Source organism: Grammomys surdaster, unplaced genomic scaffold, assembly GCF_004785775.1.
Source record: "Grammomys surdaster isolate TR1022 unplaced genomic scaffold, NIH_TR_1.0 126133, whole genome shotgun sequence".
NCBI classification, from domain to species: Eukaryota; Metazoa; Chordata; class Mammalia; order Rodentia; family Muridae; genus Grammomys; species Grammomys surdaster.
In genome coordinates this window covers 1,095,723-1,109,556 of record NW_021620941.1, presented here as the reverse complement: position 1 = coordinate 1,109,556, position 13,834 = coordinate 1,095,723, and the positions used below count along the sequence as shown (strand labels likewise).

Sequence of the window (13,834 nt, the reverse complement as noted above, 5' to 3'; positions counted from 1 at the left end):
ACAATTCAGCTGGGGGAGAAGGTGGAAGGGCAGAGCTTGGTTCTTTGGGCTGAGCCTCTACATGGGTATCCGCTGGCTGACTGCAAAGCTGCACTATAGACTATCTGGAGATAGTACAGAGAAGTGAACGGCGTGCCCTTCAGAGAGAACTTCATGAGCAACTCTGAGGGATAAAGCACGAGGCCCTGGGCAGGAGAAGCCATGCACAGTACAACTGAAGACAGATGATCAGCACAAGGAGAAATGGTTGATGTGGATGAAGACATACCAATGGAGAAGATGCAATGATGCCAACACTCTACGCATGAAACAACCACCACATTCAAACACATAAAGCAAGAAACCACCAGGGATAAAAAGAGAATTTATAAAATGCTACAACTCCCCTAGCAGTGGTGCACACCTTTAATCCCAGCACTCTAGAGGCAGAGACAGGTAAATCTCTGAATTAAAGGCCAGCCTGGTCTACAGAGTTCCAGGACAGTTGTAGCTGCACAGGGAAACTCTGTCTCAAAAACAAATGAAAACAAAAACAAACAAACAAACAAACAAAACTGGCTTTGTCTTGTGGCATGCTACAACCATACAGAAAGCCCAGTAAGTTCAAAAACTCAGTACCATGCTATCCACATCCTCTAACCTTACAATGTCCATTTAAGAATGAAGTACTGAAACCCTACCATTGGAGAGTGTGCACACATAAGAAACTTCTAGGTTAAAAATAGATCTAAAGTTTAAAAAATCTGTCTGCACAGCTTTAACAACTTAAACAAAAACAATACTTCTCCGAAGTGCAGTGCTGCCAGAGCTCTGTGCTTGAGTCAGCAGCCTGCAGATGGGCATCTGATGTCCTCCATGTCCACAGCCCAAGACTCCCAGGTACTTCCTTACTCTCATATTATCTGGAGAGATGGTACAAGCATACACTACTCCTGCAGAGAACCCAAGTTTGGTTCCCAACCTGTGACAGGCAGGTTGTAATTGCCTAAAACTCTGGCTCCAAGGGGTCTGGTGCCTCTGGCTTCTGTAGGTACATGTCCCAACATGTATACACACACATCTAATTTAATATGACAAAAAAATCTTTGAAAAATAGATTTCTACATTTAATGACTTTAAATGTAGTAAATCCTAAAGAGACCTTCATTATCAGAAAATGATGTTAGCTTTTGAATATCTAACTTTATCAAAATGATTGTATACTAAATCCTGACCAATGTCAAATATTACAAATGGCAAATGTAATACTGTATAGTTATATTTTACATTCACTGTATATATTTTTATATATTATATTAATTGTGATGTAAAGACAATCAGATTGAAGAAACAATAAGAATATTTTTTTCTTTTTTTCTTCTTTTTTTTTTTGTTTTTTGAGACAGGGTTTTACTATGTAGACCAGGCTGTCCTGGAACTAGCTTATAGACTAGGTTGGCCTCGAACTCACGAAGATTCATGTGCCTCTACCTCCCAAGTGCTGAGATCAAAGGTGTGCGCCAGCATGCCAGGCACATGGTTGCTTTCTTATTTATCCTTCCAAACTCCCACTCTGTAAAGGAGGAAAACAAAGCTCAGAGAGGCTGTGAAATTAGCGTAAGGTCACACAGCTGGTAAGTGACAGAGATGGGAATGGAACCTTGGCTTCCTCCTCCATCTCAGGCTTCCTGCCACCAGGGAGGACCTCGGGTGCTGGGTACAATGAGTCACCCGTCTGCTTTTAAAATAGCTTCAATTGTTCCGGGAAACCATTAAATCACAGGAGCATCTGCTGGCTCCTCACAGGCCCCTGCCCATTTCCTTTCCTCTGATGGTACTGTTTTCCAAATTTTAACAATTAATAATAATTCCCCTTGAATAAACATTCTAAATGTGGTGGGTTTGAATTCACAGATTTATTCTTTCTCTTGAACTTAGTGGAGTAACTCAGCTGCTTCCCTGAGGATCCATGGCTGTCCTGAGGATCCCATTATGGCTGCGACCACCAAAACAAAAGCCTCCCTCAGTGCTGTGTGGGGCTCAGTGCTGTGTGGGGCTCAGTGCTGTGTGGGGCTCAGTGCTGTGTGGGGCTCAGTGCTGTGTGGGGCTCAGTGCTGTGTGGAGGCGGAGGGCTGTGGGCCGTGGGGTGATTCCAGATGCAGTGTGCAGACTCCAGCTTGGCTGACTAAGAGGCCAGCCAGCAGCTCAGCCCAGGAGCAGAGAAGGAGGTGGGAACTGAGGTTTCCTAGGGTCTGTTGGGAAGCCCTGTCTCTTCCTAGACCAGCACCTCTGGGAGAAGGAGACTGAAGAGATGAAGGGCTGCACACAGTCTCACTACTGTGCACTAAGCTCGACAAGAGCTCTGCAGGGATGTGGCTCCCACAGCCATCCTACTGGCCTCCAGAGCAGAGTGGCCCTTGCTCAGACTCAGCTCTACTTGGAGACTCCCTTGTGTTGTGCCAAAGTGTGGTCCAAGCCTCATTCCTGAGCAGTGCTCTACAAACCAAGGCCAGAGGAGTTCAGAATACCCTGGGGAGGGGCAGGGCTTCACTACTGTATGACAATCAGTTCCTGAATCCCTTTTGTAAAACACCCAGACTCTAGCACTTGCCTGCACCTCAGACCCCGAGTAGTTAGACTCATGTCATAGTGGTGAGTGACTGGGGACTGAGTCTTGTAAAGCTAGGCAGGGAGACAGCCACAATTTTGTACTCCCTCAACAAACACTGCTACAGAAATGGTACACTGTTGCGAACAGTGCACAAATCCAGGGAAGCCTTTTCTGTGTTATACTAGCCAACCACAGGAGATATTTCTATGCCCACAACATAAACCAGATGCCTGTTTGTGTCCTTTGAATCCTGACGGCTGACCCCTCCCTGACAGGGCTCTGGCTTGAGTCCCCAGAGCAAAGCACACAGAGCTGCCTGGTGAACATGAGGCGAAAAGGAGACTGTGAGAATGAGGGGGTGTGCCTGTGTTAACCCAGACAACAACCTGATGAAATGCTTCTCATCACTCTTGTTTTGTAGTTGAGGAAAGGTATCATCTCAAGAGATGACCAGAATGTGGGCTGAGGCTGTAGCTGTAGCTCAGTAGTGGGTAGAGAGCTTGCCTAGCCTGCGCAAAGCTCTAACTTTGCTCACCCACGTTTCATAGTGAGACCCTGTCCAAAAAAAAAAAAAAAAAAAAAAAAAAAAAAAGATGGTACTGACTCAGGATTACTAAGCACTTACTATATCCTGGTCCTAAACTGAAGATGCCGTCAGATTGTTGTTGTGTAAGGACAACATGGCCACCAGGAAACCATGGTCCTGCTTCTACGAAGGAACAGAGACTACAAGAGGCTCCATTACTTTCTTGAGGCCACACAGTAGGAAAGTGGACAAGGCAGGCTCCACATACAGCTCTGTCTGGCTGCCATATTGATATTGTTCGTCTCTGTTACACTGCACCATGCCGCCTGGAGTACCTGGAAGCAGGGTGGTGACATACAGCAGCTGGGCCAGCACAGGCACCCAGGCTCTGGCTCACTTCTACTTTGGGACTGACATTCTCCAGAGGGTCTTAAGGGAGGCTGTGGCTCCTTCCTCCTGTTATACGTCCCAGGCCTGCCTGAGCACATGGGTCTCAGGTCTTACATCAGCAGCCCACCCAGACCCTGGGGGCCCTGCCAGCCCTGCCACACAGAGCCACCAGGAGTAGCAGAGGGATGGCCATGGGAGTGATGGTCTGGCTACAACTGGCATAACCATAGAAGGTAGGTACCCAGACACCAGCCGCATGAGACCACCCAGTAGCTGGACCAGTGCTGGGAGCCCATCTGGCCTGGGATAGTGCAGCTCCTGTTCCTATTTAGACAGTGACTCCAGCAGATGACACTTTGCTATTGGCCTACTACCACAGACAGCTATTGGACCAGCCATTGGCTTTGGCTGCAGTGGGAATGGGTGATGCCAAGGGACTGGGCTAGACTGTGAGGTACTGACACAGTGAGGGAGGCTTAGGTGATGGGAACACTCTCTGTCTGACATGCATGTGGGGGAGGGGAGACGTGCTGCTAGCCTCAGGATTCCTTTACTCTCATTGTCCACAAGCTATATGTTAAGAAACTGAGGCTCAGGAGGAAAAAAGAGTAGGCCAAATTCCCATCTTCCAAGAAGATGGGGTGGAAACTCAGGCCTATCTTGACAGAAGTGCTAGGAGTAGGGACTGAGAGGCACGGGCTAGCCCAAGGAAGAGGGTCCCAGCTTGAGCTGGGGGTAGGAGGAATGCGGCTGTGGCCTTTCACCTGGGGGCACCATCACACAACCATGCCCACTTGAAGAGCCCTCCTTTGAGGCAAATGGTTCCCCCAACCTTGCCTCTGCCCTGTGCCATCTTTGTGCCCACTGACAAAGGAGATGCCTTCAGAGAAGACTCCTGCTTGGTGGTGTGCAGAGGCTTCTGCAAGCCAGCAGCAGGCAGTCCAGCTGGGTCAAGGCCCATGGCTGGCCTGGCGCCTCACAAGCCCAGGGAAGACTCACTGCCCCCTTGTTCTTCCTAGCCGCCCTGTCTCGCTTCCAGGCCCAGTCTGGTTTTGGTTTTTCTCACACCACTATCTTTTCAATATGGAAAATTCTGCTGTGTGATGGGAAAAGAAACCTGCCCAGCAGGAAAATGCGCGCCACTTTTCCATTTTACCGCTTTCTATTTTCTCTTTCAAAATCTGAGATGAAAGACTTTTTTCCACACTCTTTTTGCTCAGCCTGAAAAGATGACTTTCGGAATTCAGAAATGAGGAGCTGGCCCTCAGAGCTACACTTGTGTGGTTCCACCCCATAAACCATCTTGGTAAATACCAAATGAAATAACAGAGTGCCTGCTCATTAGAGCTTGTGTGGTTTGCTTTGGTCTTTAAGACAGCACCAAGCAGACCCGCTGTCTGCGGGCAGCCCTGGCTCCCTGAGAGGACAGATATGAGTGTGTTAATTAATGCCTGCCAATTAACATCTGTCATGCAATCTGGGAACTTCACAATGAATCCTTACTTGAAGTCTAGGCCTTATGGAAAGTTTGTGGCCTCTGACTGCCAGAGAAACAAATGTTTCCCAGGCCTTCAGCACAGGGAGTCACGTGTCAGGTGGGGAGAAGCCATGGTTTCCGGTTTGAGCACATGGCCTCGTTAGTGATTGCAAATGCACATGGGCAAAGTCCTGTAGCCAGGACAGAACCCTGGGGTGTAGGAGTCTCATCCCCTCCAGATTTCCTAGGTGAAATGAGGGCATAGCCTCAGGTTTCCTCAGGAGAGCTACAGGCGTGAACAGGCAATGGCTGAGCCAGAAGCCCTGCAGTGAGCCCTGAGGCAGAGCACGGCAGAAGTGTGAGTTCAGGAGGCGTCCATGTGTTTACTGTTACTGGGCCTATTTTACACCGGACACTGTGCTGTGCAAAAAACTCTCACTTGATCCTTCAATAACTTTATTGGCAAGAGTAAAGAAGCTAATGTGTTGGTCTACCCAACACCCTACTCCCCACTCTTGGAAACAGCCCGGTTTTCCTTTGGGAGAAATCATACCTCCCACGCTCAGAACCCATGTGCTTGGTGGGTCTGGAGCAGTTCCATCCCCTCCTCTGCCCTGGGAGTGAAAACAAATTTTATAAAATAACCATACTGAAGAGAGGGAAAAAAAATCAACAAATTGTTCAGAGAAGAAAAAAATAAAACTGTAAACTATCCACATATGATGTAAAGTTGTGTAACTAAGGGAAAAAAAATGTGGCTACAAATACTTACATTAACACTTTAGATAAAAAGGAAACTATTTTATAGAAAAATAAATAAATTTTATAGAAAAATAAAAGGAGCACAAATAAAAACACAAAAACAGGAATAACTTTAAAAATTTAAATTATAGCCGGGCGGTGGTGGCGCACACCTTTAATCCCAGCACTTGGGAGTCAGAGGCAAGCGGATTTCTGAGTTCGAGAGTTCGAGGCCAGCCTGGTCTACAGAGTGAGTTCCAGGACAGCCAGGGCTACACAGAGAAACCCTGTCTCGAAAAAAAATTTTTTAATTACATTTATGTATTGCTGCCTGTGTGTGCACATGCACACTCCGATGCACATGTGGAAGTCAGAAGATAGCTCACAGAAGTAGGCTCTCACCCCCACCTCATGGGGTTGGAGATGGAACTCAGGTGGTCAGCCTTAGCGGCAAATGCCTTTCGTTACTGAGCCATCTTGTTGGCCCATAACATTTTCTTAAATCAGAAGTGACAAACAAGGTGACATTTAATTCTGAAAAAAAAAGAAAAAGAAAAAAAGTGGTGGTGGCCTATACCCTTAGTCCCAGCACTTAGAAGCAGAGGCAGGCAGGTCTCTGAGTTTGAGGCCACATTCAAGGACAGCCAGGACTACACAGAGAAACCCTGTCTTAGAAAGCCAAAAAAATGCCTTTAATCCCAGCACTTGGGAGACAGAGGCAGGTGGATTTCTGAGTTCGAGAGTTCGAGGCTAGCCTGGTCTACAGAGTGAGTTCCAGGACAGCCAGGGCTACACAGAGAAACCCTGTCTCGAAAAAACAAATAAAAAAAAAAAAAAAAAAGAAAAGAAAAGAAAAAATAAAAAAGAAAAAGAAAGCGAAAAAAAATAGAAACATAAAAAAAATAAAGCAGTCAAGTCTTTAATATGTGTGATGAGGGGGAGAATAAACTTTTAAAGGGACTGGCATATCAGCAGGGATGAGAGGGAAATGATTCCAAGTATGCAGAAGTTAAGATACTCGCAGTTCTTTTTACAATGCTTTCTAAATACCTACGCTTCTACCCATAGACCTGGGCTACTCTCAGCCTGGGTCCAGAAAGCTGCTTTTTTGAGGAGGACAGGCATCCCTGGAAAGATGAGACCAGCCAAGTGCTGAGAATAAGACATTACGCATTTGCACTAAGTACGTGATGTAAGAGGCCTGCACTACTGCTGAGGCCATGCAGATGTCTGTGGTCCATGCTGCCGCTGAGGCCATGCCTGGGTCCACAGTCCTGCTGCAGCAGGCTGTGCTGATGTCCGTGACCTGTATTACCACTGAAGGCTGTACAGATGTCCTTGGTCTGTGCTGCCACCTGAAGCTATGTTCATGTCCCTGGGCTGTGCTACTGCTGGGGACTCACTCTATTGGTGTCCATGACCCATCCGACCACAGGAGAGCATGCTGAGGTCTGTGGCATGTGCTGACACTGGAGGCCAGGTGGATATCTGTGGTCAGTGCAATTACCAGAAACCATGTAGAAGTCCATGAACCATGTTCCTGCTGACTGTAAAGGACAAGGAAGCTTCTTCTGCGGTGGTGTTGATGACTGAGGACTCACATTTGAGAGAAACATAGAAGGCTTCTGTGACAACCCCTCATCCACACACACACACACACACACACACACACACACACACACACCCTAGAAGGAAACCATGGAGGAGAACTCGTACAAACTGTGATGAGGAGGCTGAAGTGTGGCTCTCCACGGTAGATGGCTCTGGCATGGGGGATGCAGGTGGTGGGAAGGGCTCACTTTTAAGGGCTGATCACCCGGAGTGTGACCATGCTCCAGTTACTGTACAGACAGCACAAACTGGACTTGGCTGTTTTTTGTTTTGTTTAATTCTTTTGAGCCACAGTGTTGAGGGGCAGACTTGGAAGGACTGGGAAGTAAGGGTAATCAGGGTTCATTGTGTAAAATTCCCAAACAATCAATACAAATACATTTAAAAAGAGAGAGAGAGAGACTGAGTATTCAGCCTTCAGCAAGACATCTGTATCTGTTCCCTCGGCTATCTCCTCTCTGACTGAGGGCACACTATGGGAGAGGGGAGGAGAGAATGGCAGGTGTGAGAGGACAGAGAAGAGCACTGCCACGCTGTCTTCTGACATATATGGCTATACCATGCTGTCTTCTGACATACCCAGCTATGGCACATGAACTCACAGCAGCTAAAGGTATCTACAACACAAGATCAAGCCGGCCAAAATCCTGGCACAGACAGGAGACAACCTGCAGGCTCCACACCACACCGGGGAGGGGATAGTTATCTACTGAGGATGTAGTCTCTGCAGCTCCATGCTCCAGTGGATGGCCCACCCACTCACCCCTGGGCAGCACCACATGGCCTTGGTGGGTTGCTTTTTAAAAACTTGCATGAAATTGGAAGGGGATGTGAAGGGGAACAAAATGAGGAGCTGAAGGCAGGAGATGGGGTAGCTGTAATCATATTTCATTGTATATATGCTAAGGAAAAAATTAACAAGAGAGATGAAATCAATGTTTGATAGAAACAGCTGTCTTCTTGAAGTTGTGTCAAGAAGACACAGGAAACTTTTTAATAACAAAAAAAAAAACCTTTTCAATAACTAAAAAAAGAGAAAACATTGAGAAAGTTGCTAAAATTGAGAAGCATGACGTTGACTTGATTCATAAAACTCATCCACAAAGCCTCATGAGGAACTCAGACACCATCCCAACAGTTTCAGAGCACAGAGAAAGCCAGAACTATCTACAGTTCTTTTTTAGAACTGATATGTCTGTTGTAGTAAAACCTAGCAGATCTGGCACAACAAGGGGCCATTGAGACCACCTGAAGAATGAAAAGAGACCAGAGATAACATTCCCCACAGAGCCATAGACCGTCTAACAGAAACCCCAACACCAGCTATGAGAAGCCCTCTTTTGAGCTGCTGGTCAGGGATGTCCAAGAGACTCCCAAAATAATATAGACTACTGCTGTTACATTTGGTTGCCCCTCAGAGGTGAAAGGAAAGTCCCTATTGTTGAAAACACTGTACACTCTGGACACAGGACCCAGAGGACTCAAGCTTGATCTTACTAAAAGCTTCCTCCCTGAGGACTAGCTTTCCTGGTCCCAGAGGGTACATGCAGGCTTTCAAAGAAGTGAAGCAACCAATGGTCCTGCCCAGCTGTGACTTATGAACCATGCAATGAGCAGCGTGGCATGAAAAGCCTAGGGTGCAGCAGCAGACTCACACCTCGATGTGCAGCAGCAGACTCACACCTCCAGTGTGCAGCAGCAGACTCACACCTTTGTGTTAACCAACAGCTCTCTAGCTGCTCTTAAGAAAGGCTCAACAAGAGGGAAATCACACCGGGTACTAGAAACTTCCCAAGGGCTAAGTCATGGTTCTTAGAGGAGAATCTACCACAAGCACCACTTTACTAAAACAACCTTTCTGCCCTGTCCTCTGAGATGATCCCTGAGCTTTGGAAGGAGGGGTCTAATATAGGTATGCCATTTAGGGCTGAGCACTCTGTAGGGTCTTACTCTCAAATTGTGGGTCTCTGTTAGTTTTGATTTTGATCATGAAAGTTTTGTGTTCTCACCTAGCAAGTCATACAGAAGGAGACAGCAAAGACAGAGGGAGTACACACCTATCACTTAGCATGTGCACACCGATCACATGGAGCTCAGAGGACAGCTGTCAGCCCATGTCAGTTCTCTTCTACTGTGTGGTCCCAGAGATGGAACTCAGGTACTCGGGCTCGGCAAAAAGCATCTTACGTACTGAGCCATTTCACCACATCTCTACCTTTATTTCAATAAAATAGATTACTCAAAAGAGGAGTAACAAGCCTGAAATTTTTCACATTTAATTTTAATAATGTAGTATAATTTTTCTATCTACTGTGTATATGCACGGATCTACTGGCTTCTTCTTAGTTCATTTCCAGGTGTTTGATAGTTTTTGCTGATCTGTTTCTCATTACGCTCTCCACATAATGGCTGCTTGCATGTAAGGTACCAGTGTCTTAGCTTGAAGTTAACTCTATTATCAGGACTAACGGTTCTTCAGTTGATTCCTAAGTTGTGTCACTGCATAACTGTTACAGTAGCTAATCGCGTTATGTGTAAGCGGTAGCTGTGCCGTGTGTACCTTCAGTACTTCACATGTGCTTGCTCTATCTCAGCCACTGACTTGTTCATCTGACATGTGCAGACACGCTACATTTGCTCCACCTACTCAAGACTTCCATATCAGCGAGACGTTTAGTTTTCTTTTTTCTTTTTCTTTATTTATCTCTCTTTCTCTCTTTCTTACCTTCTTTACTGTCCCTTCTTTTGTTACAGTATGGCTACCATGCTCACAGGTCTAGACTATGTACAGCCTGGCTCTACAATCTTCAGATCTACCACTGAGGTGCACAGAATAGGGCTCAGAGAATTGGATCCAACTGGAGCCAAAGTTGAGGGTTTATTTGCGTGTATGGCTCTTCTTCTGACCCTTAACTTCTACTGGAGGGTGGAAGAGACTAGTTGCCCCTGGTGGCACCCTACTCCACAGCCACCCTGTGGGGGTGGCACTGGCCTGTCATCTCCAAGCTAACCATCCTCCTTTCTCTGAGTTCCATAAAGAGTATCCAGAGGAGCAAACGTCATCAAAGGAAATGGAAGATGACTCCCAAAGTGAAAGGCTCGGAAACCTGCGCCTACATTGGGTAGAACGGCAGCTGCCACGTGCCAAGCAAAACACTCCCAAGCTTGTCTTTCCAGTGCTGGCTCTGAGATCTGCTACTGTGCACAGAAAGGCTCCCTGAACATCCCAGGCCATCAGGATCCCAGCCAGAGAGTGAGCTCACAGACGGCTGCTTTAATCGCCAAAGTATTTTCCATTTCCCCTAATACACTCACAGATCTGTGGCCACTTGGTACCTAGTCTTTAAGTACACCAAAATAACAAAGCTGCCGGCTTTATTCATGATTCAATGGAGACTGTAACTGACCCCATGTTCTGGGCCTCCGTCATCAATTTCCCTGTATTCTCTGGGGAATGAGCGGCAGATTTTTGCCAGTCTAGGTAGATCAACACTGATCTCTACTTTCTCAGAGTGGATCTTCTGTTCTCTCAGCAGTGAAGTCCTGAAGGTCTCTTCTACCTACACTCACTTATTTGTGGGTGTCAGGCTTAGAGGGTTGGAGTCCTCCATTTTTGTTCACAGTGAACGGATACATGCAAATCCTCCCCAGGAAGTTTTAGGAAAGCCATTTTTAGTGGTTACAGGTACAGTACAGCAGGGCCATCTCCATGAGCCCCACCCTTCTCCCACTATGGACTGAGCCTGCTGCTCAGCCAGGTCTAGACTGCCCAGGCCTGACCTCGCTTCCCAGCCCACTCCTATGGGCAGGACTACAACCCAACCAGAAGAGGGAGCCCGAAGAAACTAGTGTTGTGGCTGTTCTGCCAGTGTGCCAGCACTGTCTAGGTCAGGTTGCAGACTGGAAGGCCTAACCACATCTGGACCCCTTGTGTACCAGAACTCAATTTTCTTAGATAGTGACCCAAGACACTTGAACCCTGGGCTTTGGCCTCCTAGGTACCTCCTTGAAATCCATACTGTTTCCTTGTCCATTTACCCAGCAGCACTTTTATCCCATTCTACCTCCCTTCCTAACAGCACACTGCTGTCGCAGTAGGATCTGCTGCCCACACTGATCATCAGGATACCCTTGATATACAATCAGAGGATGCTCTGGCGTGGGGTAAGTAGCCACAGTAGCAGGGAAGCATGGCTGCTCACCACCTGAAAAAGCCAAGAGCCTAAGGGTAAGTAAGGAGCAGGCCTCTGTGGAGAGGTGAAGCTACAAGGACAAAGCTCAGTTGGTGATGTCCACTGTCACTGGGCAAGAGTATTGATACTACAGATACTCACAGAATGCCTCCCATATCCTAGTCATAGGGGTGGGGCACCAGACAAAGCATGGCTCCTGATCCCAATAGCCTGATGAAGAAAGGCATTTGAAAGAGGCACAAAACGTATGAAACATTAATATCCTTAAATGAGACAAAAAATGGGTTAGTTGTGTCCTTGACAACTGTGGTGTTTCCTAAGGTGTTCTTCCTTGCCTCCACCTCTCTTTAACTCCAGAGGGTGGCCTGCTTCAGGTCACTGGCCACACAGGATTCCAATGAAGGAACCTGATGGCTGCAGTTATGTCTGATGCTCAGAATTCCACATGCACACTGGAGGGAAGCTATGGGGGCGCCAGACATCTGTGTTCAAGATCCAGCATCCTAATTTATGACTGATTTGGTTGCTGCCCATAGCTCTCACAGGCCTTCATGGAGACTAAGAGGCTGCCAGAGTATATGAACATAGCGGACATTCAGTAAAGCTACTTGAAAAACAACAGCAAAAAGAACTTAGCGGGGATGGAGATGTGTAACTAACCCTCACAGATCCTCCCTCAGTTTAGTTGTCATTAAAATTCCTGAGGATAAGAGACAGAAGGCCTCACTAGGGTGAGGGTGGGAGTGTGTTTTTGCTACATTCTATAAATAAGCTCAACACACTTTAGGGTAGATGTACAGGATGGAGACTGAGCAACTCTGGGCCTTGTCTCCCTAAAGGGAGATCATTTGGGCTTGTCCTTACTCTTAGAGATTCGGGGCTAGAAGACTAAGAAGCTTGGGTATGCCTGTGGGCTGCTGGGCAGGAGCTGACCTGGGCCTCTGGTGTTCTTTGTGCTCCCTCTGCTCACATGCACTTGAGGTTGCTACTGGCAGGAGAGGATGGGAGTGTGCCCAGAGGGAAACCCAAATGCCTGTCTGCTGATAAACCTCAAAGCCCCATAGATTTCACCACATCCAAGGATACAGTCCATGGAAAGAAAACCCAACAAAGGGACATGGAAAATCACCACTAAGTCATGGGCTGCAGAGAGTACAAGGCCACAGAAGTAGAGTGCTTTGTTCCCTCAACAGCTTGGTCCAAGCTCTGGGACACAGTATTAGAAATACAGCTCAAGGGCTGGGCGGTGGTGGCGCATGCCTTTAATCCCAGCACTTGGGAGGCAGAGGCAGGCGGATTTCTGAGTCTGAGGCCAGCCTGGTCTACAGAGTGAGTTCCAGGACAGCCAGGGCTACACAGAGAAACCCTGTCTTGAAAACCAAAAAGAAAAAAGAAAAACAGCTCAAGAAGACACGGCTTCTGGAATAGGGAGCTGACAGAGATGAGACTGTAAGATAGGGCCTGGGGGGGCTAACAAAAGTTAAAGCACACTTAAGAAGTAAGGCAGGGACCAGCTTGGGGCTTGCCTCACACACACGAAGCTTGGGCTTAGATCCCTAGCATTACACAAACAAACAAACAAAAACCTTCAAAAAACCAAAACAACCTTGGAGCCGAAACAGCCAAATGGGCATCATGGGAAGTCGAGTGGTAGATGTGGAAGGCCAGTCTGGCAAGTCACACCAGTGCCATGGAAAGGGACAAGGGAAGAAACCTGTATGAGGAAATGGGGGGCCTGGAAACAGCCAGGGCACAGCCTGTCCCCCAGAAGAACTCAGCTTGTTCCAGGAAAGAGCCCTGTTCCTAGACACATCCTAAACATCTAAACTAAAATAAAAACAAAAGAGAACAAGTCCAGAGAAAGGGAAAACCCCAAACCTATGGAGGTGAGCCCTGGTCCTCCAAGCACGATTTGGGCTCTCTTTGGTCTGCTTCCACTGAACCTCATATTCCACCAGACTGGCTGAGAAATTAAAAAGCCCATGCTGGTCCTTGCAGCTGCTTCCTGTGTAAGGAGAATGCAGGAAGAATAGTTTATCTATAAAATGTTAGTACATGTTGGGTGATTCACCAGTTGCTTTAATTCTTTGGTTTCTTTCTATGTTTGCTTGTTTGTTTTGAGACAGGGGCTCATAAAGCCCAAGCTGTGTTACAGATAGTAACCTTGAACTATTGACATTCCTGCTTCCATATCCCATGTCCTGGGATTATAAGCCTGTGCTACCATTCCTGGCTTGTTTTTTGTTTTTGTTTTTTTGTTTTTGTTTTGTTTTGTTTTGTTTTGTTTTGTTTTGTTTTGTTTTGTT

At 46.9% G+C, this 13,834-nt stretch overlaps 1 protein-coding gene across 3 annotated transcripts in view; it reads right to left on the bottom strand.

Moving 5' to 3' along the window:
• Positions 1-13,834, bottom strand: part of Ralgps1 (Ral GEF with PH domain and SH3 binding motif 1) — a 239,370-nt gene that overhangs the window by 40,967 nt on the left and 184,569 nt on the right. The window lies entirely within an intron of this gene.